The following is a 19,235-nucleotide window of genomic DNA, read 5'->3' as shown; positions in this document are numbered from 1 at the left end:
AAAAAAATTTCTTTTCAGTTTTTTCTTTTTCTTCTCATATACTATATCACTTGACTGAGACATGATTAAGTTTAAGTCGACTAAGACCTAGACACACCAACATACACGTAAACCTGCCAAGTGAATAGCCTAAACAAGCCCTGAAGATAGCGCCAACATGTTTCTTTTTCAATAAATACGACAATGCCCGTGCGTTGCAATGAGATATAAATATTGAAAAAAATAGCTATTTCATATCTAGATGTGAAATACTTACCTCACATCTAAATCCAGAAACATCAGATATACTTCCTCCGTTCCGAATTACTTGTTATAGGTATGGAGGTAGCGACGAGTAATTTGGAACGGAGGGAGTAATACGTTAAGATTCATGCATTTATTTATTTTTTGCTTCGTGCATTGTCCCCTCGTATGCTTTGTTGCATTTTTTTTGTGGATAAGCAGAAGCGAACAGCTCGCTGCTCGTTTAGTGTGGGTCATTTGGGCTTCCGTGGTCTAATGGGCTGCGTATCAGGTTCTTTTTCTTTCTTATTTAAACGGTTTTGAGTGGTAGTGGAGATGCCGAGAGTCAAACCATTTCTTTCGTTTTTGTTTTGAGCGTTTTGCGTTTTTTTCAAGGCAGTGACAAGCTGTTTGTATTTTGTTTTCTTTTTGTCTTAAAAATTTTGACTATCATTTTTTCTCTATTTTTTCAGGGAAATTTTTGTATTGATTTCTTCTTCTTTTTTTCTTTTCCTTTTTTGTTGTTCTTCTCCTTTCCTTTTCTATTTTTTCAATTGATGATACTTTTAGCACATGAAAACTATTTGAGGTGCGCAGACACTTTTTCGAATTCATGATTTTTTTATTTAAGAAACCTTTTCAGAGTCTATGATTCTTTTAGATTTCATGAATTTTTTTTTGAATCTACCATCTACATGAGAATTAGCTATGTCATCTAGATGGGAATTATCAATATCACATCTAAATTATCAATAGTACAATTAATTTTTCCAAGATGTCTGTCCACTTTGTCAGCCTGCTTTTTGTCGGCCTTTTTTCTGGCGCTCTTGTGGCCCATTTTATCTGGTCTGCGTTGTTCAAGTGGAAGAGACAGTCTATGTCGCTTGTCGTTGCCTATTTCTATTTCTTCCAAACTTGATGTCGAAGACGCCAGTTGCAACTCCACCCCTGACATGCAACTTGGGGGCTCCTTTTTTTGTACTGGTTGCAAGTTCACCCTCGATACACAACTGGACCCTGCCTATTTTTTATCCGAATTGCAAGTTCACTCTCGACAATTGACCAGGAGCACCCATTTTTGTCCCTAGTTACAACACCACCCTGATATACAACATGGGAGCTCGACTTTTTTTTGTCACGGTTGCAAATCTATCCTCGTCACCCAACTTGGTCCCACCTTTTTTCCTTGATGCAAATCCATCCCTAACATGTAATTTGTTTATCCTAGTTGTATGTCTATCTTCGATACGCAACTAGGCCCAGCCCATTTTTCTCACATTTGCAAGTCCACCTTCAACAAGCAGCTATGGTGAGCTGATTTTTTTGTCCTAGTTGCAACTCCACCCTCGACATGCAACTGGGGGGGGGGGGGTTACCATGTTTTTGTCCCGGTTGAAAGTCCACCTTCGACACACAACTAGTTCTGAACTCCATTTTTGTTCTAGTTGCAAGTCCACTCTCGACACATAACTTGCGGAGAGATGTCCCAGTTGCAACCCCACCCGACGTGCAACTGGAGGGATGCCTTTTTTTCTTCCCAGTTACAAGTCCACCCTTGATACGCAACTGAGGCCTACCCATTTTTTGTCCGAATCGCAACTCCACCAAGTCATGCGACTGAACATTTGTGCTTGTTGTGGCCTGCTCCACTCATAAAAGAAGGAGCTAGTCGATTGCCTTCTTTAGTCTCTGTTCTTTTTCCTTTGGTTTTTGTTTTCATTTTTCATTGAATTTTTTTAATTTTTAATTTATTGGTTGTAAATTCATGTTTTTCGTTTTCTCTTTTATACCTTTTTATTTTTTATTTGGGGTGGGGGTGCATTTTGTTATAATCGCATGTCCACCCTTGAGGTTTAATTGGGATGCCTCTTTTTTCTCAGTTGCAAATCTACCTTTTAATATGTAACTGGTCTCGTCATTTTTGTCCTAGTTGTAGTCCACCCTTATACGCAACTGGACCTGGCCAATTTTTTGTCACAGTTGCAAGTCCACCCTCAACATGCAATTGAGGGGTCTGGCCCTTTTTTTTTTCCTATTTCCAAGTCCAAACCTGACATGCAACTAGGCCCGCCTCTATTTTTTCCTCAGTTGCATGTCCATCCTTGATACGCAACAGGGCATTACCTATTTTGTTTTCTCAATTAAAAGTCTATCTTTGATACGCAACTTGGTCTAACCTATTTTTTGTCCCAGTTGCAAGTTCACGCTTAACGCGCAACTGAGGGGCCCAACCCTTTTTTGTCCTAATTGCAAGTCCATCCCTGACATGCAACTAGGCACTCCTCTTTGTTTATCCTCGGTTGCAATTCCACCTTTTGGTATGCAACTGGGCATGATTCATTTTTTTGTCCAATTATAAATGCACCCTTGATATGCAACTAGGCTTGACCCTTTTTCTTGTCCCAGCTGCTAGCCCATTCTGGACGCGCAATTGAAGGGTCCTAACCCTTTTTGTCCAAGTTGCAAATCCACCCCTGACATGTAACCGAGTTTGTCTCTTTTTTGCCAGCTGCAAGTCCACGTTTAATATGCAACATCCCTGGCTATTTTTCCTAGTTGCAAGTCCACCCTCGACACACAACTAGGTGTGGATGTCGGGCGACCCTTTTTTGCCCTACACTAGTAGAAAAAGGGTCTAATGTGAAGCCCATTAGTCCCGGTTTGTAATTGAACCAGCATTAATGTGACCATTAGTGCCGGTTCCAATGGCTAGGCGGGCGGCGCTCATTAGTACCGGTTTGTGGCGAACCTTTAGTACCGGTTCGTGCCACAAACCGATACTAAAGAAGTGGTGGCAGGCTGTTGTCAGGCTGGGGCTCCACCAGCACCTTTAGTACCGGTTCATGCCACGAACCGGGATTAGAGATGCACCTTTAGTCCTGGTTCGTCTAACCAACCGGTACTGAAGGTCATCCTATATAAACCCCTTCGTTGAGCCCGAGCCTCTGTTCTTTCCCTTTCCTCTCCTCTGTTTTCTTCCTCTTCCTCTCGAGCTCACACTCCATTTTTGCCAAAATTTGTGAAGATTTGAAGGCACCCCGTCCATCCAAGTGATTACAAAGGTTAGCAACTTTGTCCTTTCATCTCTCATTGCTAGATTAGCTCTTGCAATGCTCTATAAGTATAGTGATTTGTGGGTTTTATTTTGGGAGATATTATATGTGGTAGTATTTGATTTATATGCAATTTGAGGTCAAATAACTCTTAGTTTGCATATGTAGGTGTGGTTTACTTAGTGCCTTCCCGTCTCTGTCCTAACCACCGTTGATCGCCCACACCGTCTTGTCGCCGGCACCACCTTGTGGTGACCCTCCTGTTCTTATATTTTTATATAAAAAAAATCATGTTTTTGTTATTTAGATATGTAGTTACTTGTATAATTATCTTACCCGTACGTTGTTTGCTATACATAGTGCCATGGTTTTGATATCCGTGCCTGTCGGGCCTCGTCCGGGTTTTGATTCGAATGTGATATATTCTCTTTTATACCTATTTGTTGCATTTCGTGTTTATGACAAATTATGCCCATCGAGTTGACATAGATATTTTTATCTAGGAGGTATGTGAACCGGAAATTCCAACCAACCCTATTGTCGAGAGGTTAAATTTAGTTGAAAATGAAAAAGAGTATTTGAAAGAAAAATTGAAAAGAATTGAGGAGGAGAAGATGGAATTGGAGTTGCATGTTGCCGATGTCGTCGATGATCACATGATCAAGATGGAGAAAATGTGCTTGAAGATGGAGAAAATGTGCTTGAAGATTATGCTGTTGGATCAATTGTTACCTTAGTTGCGATTATGATCGCATTTGTTGTTGCATTTAAATGCTTTAGCTAGAGAGTTTGTATGTTGTTTTATGAGAATAAGTGTTGTATGAACTTGTATTAATTTGGTCTATTCGGTGCTGTGTAATGAAGATGAGCCGGCAATGGATGTACGATGACCGATGCTCTCCTAGTTCGTTAATGGTGTGCATACTTTTCTACTTGCGGCTGAGGCAAACAAGTGGGCAGATGGTTTTATATCTTGTCCATGTGCTGGCTGTAAGAATGATCGGAATTACTCTAAGTCAAAAACCATTCACTGGCACCTGTTTGAGTCTGGTTTCATGCCCCACTATAATGTTTGGACCAAGCACGGAGAAGAGGGGTTATGATGAAAGACAATGAAGAGGAAAAGGACGACGGAAACTATCCTGGCTGTGGGTTCCCTGAATACAATGGTACAACAATGTGGGAAGAAGCTGAGCCGACAATGTGGGAAGAAGCTGAAGAAGAGGCATCAGATGAGCCCGCTGATGATCTAGGCCGGGCCATTGCCGATGCAAAGAGAAACTGCACAAGTGAAAAGGAGAATAAGAAGTTGCAACGCATGTTAGAGGATCACAAAAAATTATTGTACTCGAATTGCGAAGCTGACAAGAAAAAGCTGGGCACAACACTAGAATTGCTGCAATGGAAGACAGAGAATGGTGTATCTGACAAGGGATTTGTAAAGTTGCTGATAATGTTAAAGAAGATGCTTCCAAAGGACAACGAATTGCCCGAGAGTACGTACGAAGCAAAGAAGGTTGTCTGCCCTCTAGGATTAGAGGTGCAGAAGATACATGCATGCCCTAATGACTGCATCCTCTACTGCGGTGAGTACAAGGATTTGAACATGTGCCCGGTATGCGGTGCATTGCGCTATAAGATCATCTGCGATGACCCTGGTGATGTCGAGGGCGAGCGTCCCAGGAAAAAGATTCCTACTGTTGGGGAACGTAGTAATTTCAAAATTTTCCTACGCACACGCAAGATCATGGTGATGCACAGCAACGAGAGGGGAGAGTGTTGTCTACGTACCCACACAGACCGACTGCGGAAGCGTTGACACAACGTAGAGGAAGTAGTCGTACGTCTTCCCGATCCGACCGATCCAAGCACCGTTACTCCGGAACCTTCGAGTTCTTAGCACACGTACAGCTCGATGACGCTCCCCGGGCTCCGATCCAGCAAAGCTTCGGGGATGAGTTCCGTCAGCACAACGGCGTGGTGACGATGATGATGTTCTACCGGCGCAGGGCTTCGCCTAAGCACTACAACGATATGATCGAGGTGGAATATGGTGGCAGGGGGCACCGCACACAGCTAAGGAACGATCACGTGGATCAACTTGTGTGTCTTGAGGTGCCCCCTTGCCCCCGTATATAAAGGAGCAAGGGGAGGAGGCCGGCCGGCTAGGTGTGGCGCGGCAAGGAGGAGTCCTCCTAGTAGGAGTAGGACTCCTACTAGGAGGGGGAAAGAGGTGGAGTGGGAGAAGGAAAGGGGGGGCGCCGCCCCCCTCTCCTAGTCCAATTCGGACTAGGGAGGAGGTGGCGCACGACCCACCTCTTGCAGCCCCTCTCTCTCTCCACTAAGGCCCATATGGCCCAATACTTCTCCCGGTAGGGTTCCGGTAACCCTCCGGCTCTTCGGTTTTCTCCGAAATCACCCGAAACACTTCCGGTGTCCGAATATAGCCGTCCAATATATCAATCTTTATGTCTCGACCATTTCAAGACTCCTCGTCATGTCCGTGATCACATCCGGGACTCCGAACTAACTTCGGTACATCAAAATGCATAAACTCATAATAACTGTCATCGTAACGTTAAGCGTGCGGACCCTACGGTTCGAGAACAATGTAGACATAACTGAGACAAATCTCCGGTCAATAACCAATAGCGGGACCTGGATGCCCATATTGGTTCCTACATATTCTATGAAGATCTTTATTGGTCAGACCGCATAACAACATACGTTGTTCCCTTTGTCATCGGTATGTTACTTGCCCGAGATTCGATCGTCGGTATCCAATACCTAGTTCAATCTCGTTACCGGCAAGTCTCTTTACTCGTTCTGTAATACATCATCCCGCAACTAACTCATTAGTTGCAATGCTTGCAAGGCTTATGTGATGTACCGAGAGGGCCCAGAGATACCTCTCCGACAATCGGAGTGACAAATCCTAATCTCGAAATACGCCAACCCAACATCTACCCTTGGAGACACCTGTAGAGCTCCTTTATAATCACCCAGTTATGTTGTGACGTTTGGTAGCACACAAAGTGTTCCTCCGGTAAACGGGAGTTGCATAATCTCATAGTCATAGGAACATGTATAAGTCATGAAGAAAGCAATAGCAACATACTAAACGATCGGGTGCTAAGCTAATGGAATGGGTCATGTCAATCAGATCATTCAACTAATGATGTGACCTCGTTAATCAAATAACAACACTTTGTTCATGGTTAGGAAACATAACCATCTTTGATTAACGAGCTAGTCAAGTAGAGGCATACTAGTGACACTAAGTTTGTCTATGTATTCACACATGTATTATGTTTCCGGTTAATACAATTCTAGCATGAATAATAAACATTTATCATGATATAAGGAAATAAATAATAACTTTATTATTGCCTCTAGGGCATATTTCCTTCAGTCTCCCACTTGCACTAGAGTCAATAATCTAGATTACACAGTAATGATTCTAACACCCATGGAGCCTTGGTGCTGATCATGTTTTGCTCGTGGAAGAGGCTTAGTCAACGGGTCTGCAACATTCAGATCCATATGTATCTTGCAAATCTCTGTGTCTCCCACCTGGACTAGATCCCGGATGGAATTGAAGCGTCTCTTGATGTGCTTGGTTCTCTTGTGAAATCTGGATTCATTTGCCATTGGACCCGATGCACTAGGTATGACACCTAGATCGGATATGAACTCCTTCATCCAGACTCCTTCGTTTGCTGCTTCCGAAGCAGCTATGTACTCCGCTTCACATGTAGATCCCGCCACAACGCTTTGTTTAGAACTGCACCAACTGACAGCTCCACCGTTTAATGTAAACACGTATCCGGTTTGCGATTTAGAATCATCCGGATCAGTGTCAAAGCTTGCATCAACTTAACCATTTACGATGAGCTCTTTGTCACCTCCATACACGAGAAACATATCCTTAGTCCTTTTCAGGTATTTCAGGATGTTCTTGACCGCTGTCCAGTGATCCACTCCTGGATTACTTTGGTACCTCCCTGCTAAGCTTATAGCAAGGCACACATCAGGTCTGGTACACAGCATTGCATACATGATAGAGCCTATGGCTGAAGCATAGGGAACATCTTTCATTTTCTCTCTATCTTCTGCAGTGGTCGGGCATTGAGTCTGACTCAACTTCACACCTTGTAACACAGGCAAGAATCCTTTCTTCGCCTGATCCATTTTGAACTTTTTCAAAATCTTGTCAAGGTATGTGCTTTGTGAAAGTCCAATTAAGCGTCTTAATCTATCTCTATAGATCTTTATGCCTAATATGTAAGCAGCTTCACCGAGGTCTTTCATTGAAAAACTCTTATTCAAGTATCCCTTTATGCTATCCAGAAATTCTATATTATTTCCGATCAGTAATATGTCATCTACATATAATATCAGAAATGCTACAAAGCTCCCACTCACTTTCTTGTAAATACAGGCTTCTCCGAAAGTCTGTATAAAACCAAATGCTTTGATCACACTATCAAAGCGTTTATTCCAACTCCGAGAGGCTTGCACCAGTCCATAAATAGATCGCTGGAGCTTGCACACTTTGTTAGCTCCCTTTGGATCGACAAAACCTTCTGGTTGCATCATATACAACTCTTCTTCCAGAAATCCATTCAGGAATGCAGTTTTGACATCCATCTGCCAAATTTCATAATCATAAAATGCGGCAATTGCTAACATGATTCTGACTGACTTAAGCATCGCTACGGGTGAGAAGGTCTCATCGTAGTCAACCCCTTGAACTTGTCGAAAACCTTTTGCGACAAGTCGAGCTTTGTAGACAGTAATATTACCGTCAGCGTCAGTCTTCTTCTTGAAGATCCATTTATTCTCAATTGCTTGCCGATCATCGGGCAAGTCAACCAAAGTCCATACTTTGTTCTCATACATGGATCCCATCTCAGATTTCATGGCTTCAAGCCATTTTGCGGAATCTGGGCTCACCATCGCTTCTTCATAGTTTGTAGGTTCATCATGATCTAGTAGCATGACTTCCAGAACTGGATTACCGTACCACTCTGGCGCGGATCTCACTCTGGTTGATCTACGAGGTTCAGTAGTATCTTGTTCCGAAGTTTCATGATCTTTATCATTAACTTCCTCACTTATTGGTGTAGGTGTCGCAGAAACAGTTTTCTGTGATGTACTACTTTCCAACAAGGGTGCAGGTACAGTTACCTCGTCAAGTTCTACTTTCCTCCCACTCACTTCTTTCGAGAGAAACTCCTTCTCAAGAAAGTTTTCGAATTTAGCAACAAAAGTTTTGCCTTCGGATCTGTGATAGAAGGTGTATCCAATAGTTTCCTTTGGATATCCTATGAAGACACATTTCTTCGATTTGGGTTCGAGCTTATCAGGTTGAAGTTTTTTTCACATAAGCATCGCAGCCCCAAACTTTCAGAAACGACAACTTTGGTTTCTTGCCAAACCATAGTTCATAAGGCGTCGTCTGAACGGATTTTGATGGTGCCCTATTTAACGTGAATGCTGCCGTCTCTAGAGCGTATCCCCAAAACGATAGCGGTAAATCAGTAAGAGACATCATAGATCACACCATATCTAGTAAAGTACGATTACGACGTTTGGACACACCATTACGCTGTGGTGTTCCGGGTGGCGTGAGTTGCGAAACTATTCCACAATTTTTCAAATGTACACCAAACTCGTAACTCAAATATTCTCCTCCACGATTAGATCGTAGAAACTTTATTTTCTTGTTACGATGATTTTCAACTTCACTCTGAAATTCTTTGAACTTTTCAAACGTTTCAGACTTATGTTTCATTAAGTAGATATACCCATATCTGCTTAAGTCATCTGTGAAGGTGAGAAAATAACGATATCCGCCACGAGCCTCAATATTCATCGGACCACATACATCTGTATGTATGATTTCCAACAAATCTGTTGCTCTCTCCATAGTACCGAGAACGGTGTTTTAGTCATCTTGCCCATGAGGCACGGTTCGCAAGTACCAAGTGATTCATAATCAAGTGGTTTCAAAAGTCCATCAGTATGGAGTTTCTTCATGCGCTTTACACCGATATGACCTAAACGGCAGTGCCACAAATAAGTTGCACTATCATTATCAACTCTGCATCTTTTGGCTTCTACATTATGAATATGTGTATCACTACTATCGAGATTCAATAAGAATAGACCACTCTTCAAGGGTGCATGACCATAAAAGATATTACTCATATAAATAGAACAACCATTATTCTCTGATTTAAATGAATAACCGTCTCGCATTAAACAAGATCCAGATATAATGTTCATGCTCAACGCTGGCACCAAATAACAATTATTTAGGTCTAATACTAATCCCTAAGGTAGATGTAGAGGTAGCGTGCCGACCGCGATCACATCGACTTTGGAACCGTTTCCCACGCGCATCGTCACCTCGTCCTTAGCCAATTTTCGCTTAATCCGTAGTCCCTGTTTCGAGTTGCAAATATTAGCAACAGAACCAGTATCAAATACCCAGGTGCTACTGCGAGCATTAGTAAGGTACACATCAATAACATGTATATCACATATACCTTTGTTCACCTTGCCATCCTTCTTATCCGCCAAATACTTGGGGCAGTTCCGCTTCCAGTGACCAGTCTGCTTGCAGTAGAAGCACTCAGTTTCAGGCTTAGGTCCAGACTTGGGTTTCTTCTCTTGAGCAGCAACTTGCTTGCCGTTCTTCTTGAAGTTCCCCTTCTTCTTCCCTTTGCCCTTTTTCTTGAAACTAGTGGTCTTGTTGACCATCAACACTTGATGCTCCTTTTTGATTTCTACCTCCGCAGCTTTCAGCATTGCGAAGAGCTCGGGAATAGTCTTGTTCATCCCTTGCATATTATAGTTCATCACGAAGCTCTTGTAGCTTGGTGGCAGTGATTGGAGAATTCTGTCAATGACACAATCATCTGGAAGATTAACTCCCATCTGAATCAAGTGATTATTATACCTAGACATTTTGAGTATATGCTCACTGACAGAACTGTTCTCCTCCATCTTGCAGCTATAGAACTTATTGGAGACTTCATATCTCTCAATCCGGGCATTTGCTTGAAATATTAACTTCAACTCCTGAAACATCTCATATGCTCCATGACGTTTAAAACGTCGTTGAAGTCCCGATTCTAAGCCATAAAGCATGGCACACTGAACTATCGAGTAGTCATCAGCTTTGCTCTGCCAGACGTTCATAACATCTAGTGTTGCTCCAGCAGCAGGCCTGGCACCCAGCGGTGCTTCCAGGACGTAATTCTTCTGTGCAGCAATGAGGATAATCCTCAAGTTACGGACCTAGTCCGTGTAATTGCTACCATCATCTTTCAACTTTGCTTTCTCAAGGAACGCATTAAAATTCAACGGAACAACAGCACGAGCCATCTATCTACAATCAAACATAAACAAGAAAGATACTATCAGGTACTAAGTTCATGATAAGTTTAAGTTCAATTAATCAAATTACTTAAGAACTCCCACTTAGATAGACATCCCTCTAATCCTCTAAGTGATCACGTGATCCAAATCAACTAAACCATGTCCGATCATCACGTGAGATGGAGTAGTTTCTTTGGTGAACATCACTATGTTGATCATATCTACTATATGATTCATGCTCGACCTTTCGGTCTCCATGTTCCGAGGCCATATCTGTATATGCTTGGCTCGTCAAGTATAACCTGAGTATTCCGCGTGTGCAACTGTTTTGCACCCGTTGTATTTGAACGTAGAGCCTATCACACCCGATCATCACGTGGTGTCTCAGCACGAAGAACTTTCACAACGGTGCATACTAAGGGAGAAAACTTCTTGATAATTTAGTGAGAGATCATCTTATAATGCTACCGTCAATCAAAGCAAGATAAGATGCATAAAAGATAAACATCACATGCAATCAATATAAGTGATATGATATGGCCATCATCATCTTGTGCCTGTGATCTCCATCTCCGAGGCATCGTCATGATCACCATCTTCACCGGCGCGACACCTTGATCTCCATCGTAGCATCGTTGTCGTCTCGCCAATCTTATGCTTCCATGACTATCGCTACCGCTTAGTGATAAAGTAAAGCATTACATCGCGATTGCATTGCATACAATAAAGCGACAACCATATGGCTCCTGCCAGTTGCCGATAACTCGGTTACAAAACATGATCATCTCATACAATAAAATTTAGCATCATGTCTTGGCCATATCACATCACAACATGCCTTGCAAAAACAAGTTAGACGTCCTCTACTTTGTTGTTGCAAGTTTTACGTGGCTGCTACGGGCTTAAGTAAGAACCAATCTCACCTACGCATCAAAACCACAACGATAGTTTGTCAAATAGACTCCGTTTTAACCTTCGCAAGGACCGGGCATAGCCACACTCGGTTCAACTAAAGTTGGAGAGACAGTCGCCCGCAAGCCACCTATGTGCAAAGCACGTCGGGGGAACCGGTCTCGCGTAAGCGTACGCGTAATGTTGGTCCGGGTCGTCTCGTCCAACAATACCGCCGAACCAAAGTATGAAATGCTGGTAGGCAGTATGACTTATATCGCCCACTACTCACTTGTGTTCTACTCGTGCAAATAACATCAAACCATAAAACCTAGGCTCGGATGCCACTGTTGGGGAACGTAGTAATTTCAAAATTTTCCTACGCACACGCAAGATCATGGTGATGCACAGCAACAAGAGGGGAGAGTGTTGTCTACGTACCCACGCAGACCGACTGCGGAAGCGTTGACACAACGTAGAGGAAGTAGTCGTACGTCTTCCCGATCCGACCGATCCAAGCACCGTTATTCCGGCACCTCCGAGTTCTTAGCACACGTACAGCTTGTTGACGCTCCCCGGGCTCCGATCCAGCAAAGCTTCGGGGATGAGTTCCGTCAGCACAACGGCGTGGTGACGATGATGATGTTCTACCGGCGCAGGGCTTCGCCTAAGCACTACAACGATATGATCGAGGTGGAATATGGTGGCAGGGGGCACCGCACACGGCTAAGGAACGATCACGTGGATCAACTTGTGTGTCTTGAGGTGCCCCCTTGCCCCCGTATATAAAGGAGCAAGGGGAGGAGGTCGGCCGGCCAGGTGTGGCGCGCCAAGGAGGAGTCTCCTCCTAGTAGGAGTAGGACTCCTACTAGGAGGGGGAAAGAGGTGGAGTGGGAGAAGGAAAGGGGGGGGGGGCGCCGCCCCCCTCTCCTAGTCCAATTCGGACTAGGGAGGAGGTGGCGCGTGGCCCACCTCTTGCAGCCCCTCTCTCTCTCCACTAAGGCCCATATGGCCCAATACTTCTCCCGGTAGGGTTCCGGTAACCCTCCGGCTCTCCGGTTTTCTCCGAAATCACCCGAAACACATCCGGTGTCCGAATATAGCCGTCCAATATGTCAATCTTTATGTCTCGACCATTTCAAGACTCCTCGTCATGTCCGTGATCACATCCGGGACTCCGAACTAACTTCGGTACATCAAAATGCATAAACTCATAATAACTGTCATCGTAACGTTAAGCGTGCGGACCCTACGGTTCGAGAACAATGTAGACATGACTGAGACAAATCTCCGGTCAATAACCAATAGCGGGACCTGGATGCCCATATTGGTTCCTACATATTCTATGAAGATCTTTATCGGTCAGACCGCATAACAACATACGTTGTTCCCTTTGTCATCGGTATGTTACTTGCCCGAGATTCGATCGTCGGTATCCAATACCTAGTTCAATCTCGTTACCGGCAAGTCTCTTTACTCGTTCTGTAATACATCATCCCGCAACTAACTCATTAGTTGCAATGCTTGCAAGGCTTATGTGATGTGCATTACCGAGAGGGCCCAGAGATACCTCTCCGACAATCGGAGTGACAAATCCTAATCTTGAAATACGCCAACCCAACATCTACCCTTGGAGACACCTGTAGAGCTCCTTTATAATCACCCAGTTACGTTGTGACGTTTGGTAGCACACAAAGTGTTCCTCCGGTAAACGGGAGTTGCATAATCTCATAGTCATAGGAACATGTATAAGTCATGAAGAAAGCAATAGCAACATACTAAACGATCGGGTGCTAAGCTAATGGAATGGGTCATGTCAATCAGATCATTCAACTAATGATGTGACCTCGTTAATCAAATAACAACACTTTGTTCATGGTTAGGAAACATAACCATCTTTGATTAACGAGCTAGTCAAGTAGAGGCATACTAGTGACACTAAGTTTGTCTATGTATTCACACATGTATTATGTTTCCGGTTAATACAATTCTAGCATGAATAATAAACATTTATCATGATATAAGGAAATAAATAATAACTTTATTATTGCCTCTAGGGAATATTTCCTTCACCTACCAAGGTGATGTGGTATGTGAGGGAGTCCTGGACTAAGGGGTCCTCGGGCGTCCGGCCTGTTAGCCATGGGCCGGACTGATGTGGTGTGAAGAACATGAAGACCGAAGACTGGACCCGTGTCCGGATGGGACACTCCTTGGCCCAGAAGGCAAGCTTGGCGACCAAATATGTAGATTCCTTTCTTTGTAACCGACCTTGTGTAACCCTAGATCCTCTCGGTGTCTATATAAACCGGAGGACTTAGTCCGGAGGGAGATAGATTCATTACCATAGCCATACAAGCTAGACCTCTAGGGTTTAGCCATTACGATCTTGTGGTAGATCAACTCTTGTAATACTCATATTCATCAAGATCAATCAAGCAGGACGTAGGGTCTTACCTCCATAGAGAGGGCCCGAACCTGGGTAAACATTGTGTCCCCTGTCTCCTGTTACCATCGACCTTAGACGCATAGTTCGAGACCCCCTACTCGAGATCCGCCGGTTTTGACACCGACATTGGTGCTTTCATTGACAGTTCCACTGTGCCGTCCTCAAAAGGTTCGATGTCCCCTTCAATCATCAAAACTGACACTGTCCAAGGAGAAACCTTCCTCCCCCGACAGATTTTCGTGTTCGGTGGCTTCGCACTGCGGGCCAACTCGTTTGTCCATCTGGAGCAGATCGATAGCTACACCCCTGGCCATCAGGTTAGATTTGAGAACTTGAACTACGTCGCGGACATCCGTGGAGATTTGATCTTCGCTGGATTCGAGACCGCAGCGATCACTCCTGGTCACCTCGATGAACATGACCTAAATCTGTCATCGGACTACATTCAGGAGATAGCTCCTGTAACCGCTCTGGCTTTAGATCCAGAGCATACTGCGCCATCCAAGGACCGGAGGCTTAACCCCAGCACGGAGGCCACAGACTCCCCGATGTTGGAGCCGCACATGGACTTAACTTCACATGATACCTGCGTCTCCGGAACTCCGGACTCGTTTCCGGCAGTAAGTTCCGAACCGTGTGAGTTCGCGGACACCGAACTTGATCGTTTATCGATCTTCGAATTCAGTGCCGTAGACACCTTCTAGCACTTGCCTTAGGGTGACGTGCTAAACTCATTAAAGAACCTGTCCTTTGCGGGGGACTCACAGCCGAACTATATCCGATTCGAACTAGAAGCTGATGACAGGGAATTTCGCTCCCCACCCGCCACCCACTTTATAGCCACTGTCAAAGACTTAACTGACATGCTCAATTATGGCTCCGATGACATCGACGGTATGGACGACGATGCCGGAGAAGAAGAGGCCTAGGACCCGCCGTTCACCGGATGTTGGACGACCACTTCCTCGTACGATGTGTACATGGCGGATGCACCAAAGGAGAATAGCGGCGATGACAAAGAAGATCCAGTTGAGGATAAACCTCCTGAGATACAATCGAAATGCCGGCGTCAGCGGGGCCGCTCTAAGTCACGCCGCAGTAAAGATAGCAACATCGGCACGGGAGAAGATAACACTCCAGAAGGTCCCGAAGACAACGAAGACCCCGTTGTTGCAGCTACCGAACGGGAAGATGGGCAGGTTAGCCCTGGTAAACAGGCCATGCACGAGGACTCGGAGGACAGTAATTATCTTCCGCTCTCCGAGGATGAGGTGAGCCTCGGCACTGAGGATTTCATCGTGCCTGAGGAACCTCTTGAGTAGGAGTGCTTCAAGCGCCAGCTAATAGCCACTGCAAGGAGCCTGAAAAAGAAGCAGCAGCTTCAAGCTGACCAAGATCTGCTCAACGGTAAATGGACCGACGTCCTAGCAGCCGAAGAATATGGCCTCAAGCTCCCGGCCAAAAGCTACCCGAAGCGCAAATTACTACCTCAGTTCAACGACGAGGCGCCAGAACACATACCACCATCGCGCAATGCGGCTGACCGACCACCACGTGGACGGGACAAAGCGGCAACTCAAGCCGAACACTAGCCCGCCCCGCCTCATCGCAAAGGCAGAGGTAAATCAGCTCACGGTCATACATATGACCTTCGACATGACCTGAACAATAAAGCAGGATATACCCGATCGATTTACGGATCGCGAGGACGTTCCTCGACACGTGATGATGGCTACCTATTCGGACGTGACAAACCTAGTCACACCCGAGCCGATGATACGTCTCTAACGTATCTATAATTTTTGATTGTTCCATGCTATATTATATTATGTTTTGGACATTATTAGGCTTTATTATACAATTTTATATTATTTTTGGGACTAACCTATTAACCGGAGGCCCAACCCAGAATTGCTGTTTTTTTGCCTATTTTAGGGTTTCGCAGAAAAAAAAATCAAACGGAGTCCAAACGGAATGAAACCTTCGGGAACGTGATTTTCGGAATGAACATGATCCAGAGGACTTGGACCCTACGTCAAGACATCAACCAGGAAGCCACGAGGTACGGGGGGCGCGCCTACCCAACCCCCCAGGCGCGCCCTCCACCCTTGTGGGCCCCATGTTGCTCCATCGATGTACTCCTTCCTCCTATATATACATACGTACCCCCAAACTACCAGATACAGAGCCAAAACCCTAATTCCACCGCCATAACTTTCTGTATCCACGAGATCCCATCTTGGGGCCTTTTCTGGAGCTCCGCCGGAGGGGGCATCGATCACGGAGGGCTTCTACATCAACACCATAGCCTCTTCGATGAAGTGTGAGTAGTTTAACTCAGACCTACGGGTCCATAGTTATTAGCTAGATGGCTTCTTCTCTCTTTTTGGATCTCAATACAAAGTTCTCCCCCTCTCTTGTGGAGATATATTCGATGTAATCTTCTTTTGCGGTGTGTTTGTTGAGACCATGAATTGTGGGTTTATGATCAAGTTTATCTATGAACAATATTTGAATCTTCTCTGAATTCTTTTATGTATGATTGGTTATCTTTGCAAGTCTCTTCGAATTATCAGTTTGGTTTGGCCTACTAGATTGATCTTTCTTGCAATGGGAGAAGTGCTTAGCTTTGGGTTCAATCTTGCGGTGTCCTTTCCTAGTGACAGTAGGGGCAGCAAGGCACATATTGTATTGTTGTCATCGAGGATAACAAGATGGGGTTTATATCATATTGCATGAGTTTATCCCTCTACATCATGTCATCTTGCTTAAAGCGTTACTCTGTTCTCTTGAACTTAATACTCTAGATGCATGCTGGATAGTGGTTGTGTGGAGTAATAGTAGTAGATGCAGGCAGGAGTCGGTCTACTTGTCTCGGACGTGATGCCTATATACATGATCATACCTAGATATTCTCATAACTATGCTCAATCCTATCAATTGCTCAACAGTAATTTGTTTACCCACCGTGAATACTTATGCTCTTGAGGGAAGCCACTAGTGAAACCTATGGCCCCCGGGTCTATCTTCTATCATATTAATCTTCCAATACTTAGTTATTCCCTTTTCCTTTTATTTTACTTTGCATCTTTATCATAAATATACCAAAAATATTATCTTATCATATCTATCAGATCTCACTCTCGCAAGTGACCGTGTAGGGATTGACAACCCCTTATCGCGTTGGTTGCGAGGATTTATTTGTTTGTGTAGGTGCGAGGGACTCATGCGTGGCCTCCTACTAGATTGATACCTTGGTTCTCAAAAATTGAGGGAAATACTTACGCTACTTTGCCGCATCACCCTTCCCTTTTCAAGGGAAAACCAACGCAAGTGCTCAAGAGGTAGCAAGAAGGATTTCTGGCGCCGTTGCCGGGGAGGTTCGCACAAAAGTCAACACACCAAGTACCCATCACAAACCCTTATCTCCACATTACATTATTTGCCATTTTCCTCTCCCCCACTTCACCCTTGCCGTTTTATTTGCCCTCTCTCTCTATCCTCCCTCTCTTTCTCTATTTGCCTCTTTTTGCCTGTTTCTTGTTTGCTTGTGTGTTGGATTTCTTGCTTGTCACGATGGCTCAAGATAACACTAAATTGTGTGACTTTACCAATACCAACAACAATGATTTCCTTAGCACTCCGATTTCTCCTCTTACCGATGTTGAATCTTATGAAATTAATGCTGCTTTGCTGAATCTTGTCATGAAAGATCCGTTTTCCGGCCTTCCTAGTGAAGATGCCGCTACCCATCTAAATACCTTCGTTGATTTGTGTGATATGCAAAAGAAGAAATATGTGGAAAATGATATTGTTAAATTGAAGCTATTTCCTTTTTTGCTTAGAGATCGTGCTAAAGCTTGGTTTTCGCCTTTGCCTAAAAATAATATTGATTCGTGGAATAAGTGCAAAGATGCTTTTATCTCTAAGTATTTTCCTCCCGCTAAGATCATCTCTCTTAGAAACGATATTATGAATTTTAAGCAACTTGATCATGAACATGTTGCACAAGCTTGGGAGAGGATGAAATTAATGAAACGTAATTGCCCTACGCATGGTTTGAATTTGTGGATGATTATACAAAACTTTTATGCCGGATTGAATTTTGCTTCTAGAAATATTTTAGATTCGGCCACGGGAGGCACTTTTATGGAAATCACTTTAGGAGAAGCTACTAAACTCCTAGATAATATTATGGTTAATTATTCTCAATGGCACACTGAAAGATCTACTAATAAGAAAGTGCATGCGATAGAAGAAATTAATGTTTTGAGTGGAAAGATGGATGAAATTATGAAATTATTTGATAATAAAAGTGTTTCTTCTGATCCTAATGATATGCCTTTGTATAATTTGATTGAGAATAATAATGAATCTATGGATGTGAATTTTGTTGGTAGGAATAATTTTGGTAACAACGCGTATAGAGGAAACTTTAATCCTAGGCGTATCCTAGTAATTCCTCTAATAATTATGGTAATTCCTACACCAGTTCTTATGGAAATTATAATAATATGCCCTCTTATTTTGAATCTAATATTAAAGAATTTTTTACTTCGCAAAAGAATTTCAATGATTTGGTTGAAGAAAAATTGCTTAAGATTGATGAGTTGGCTAGGAACATTGATAGAATTTATCTTGATGTTGATTCTTTGAAACTTAGATCTATTCCACCTAAGCATGATATCAATGAGTCTCTCAAAGCCATGAGAGTTTCCATTGATGAGTGCAAATAAAGAACCGCTAGGATACGAGCTAAGAAAGATTGCTTTATAAAAGCGTGTTCTTCTAGTTTCCATGATAATAAAGATGAAGATCTAAAAGTTATTGATGTGTCCCCTATTAAATCTTTGTTTTGCAATATGAATCTTGATAATGATGGGACTTAATATGATTCACCTTTACCTAGACAGCGTTCCAAAAATTCGGAGTCTTTAGATCTTGATGCTTAAATTGTTAAAAGTGGGATTGAAGAAGTCAAAACTTTAAATATTAATGAACCCACTATTTTGGATTTCAAGAAATTTAATTATGATAATTGCTCTTTGATAGATTGTATTTCCTTGTTGCAATCCGTGCTAAATTCTCCTCATGCTTATAGTCAAAATAAAGCTTTTACTAAACATATCGTTGATGCTTTGATGCAATCTTATGAAGAAAAGTTGAGTTGGAAGTTTGTATCCCTGGAAAACTTTATGATGAGTGGGAACCTATTATTAAAATTAAAATTA

The sequence above is a fragment of the Triticum urartu genome, chromosome 2 (assembly GCF_003073215.2).
Source record: "Triticum urartu cultivar G1812 chromosome 2, Tu2.1, whole genome shotgun sequence".
Classification (NCBI taxonomy): domain Eukaryota; kingdom Viridiplantae; phylum Streptophyta; class Magnoliopsida; order Poales; family Poaceae; genus Triticum; species Triticum urartu.
Note: the sequence above shows the minus strand (reverse complement) of the source record.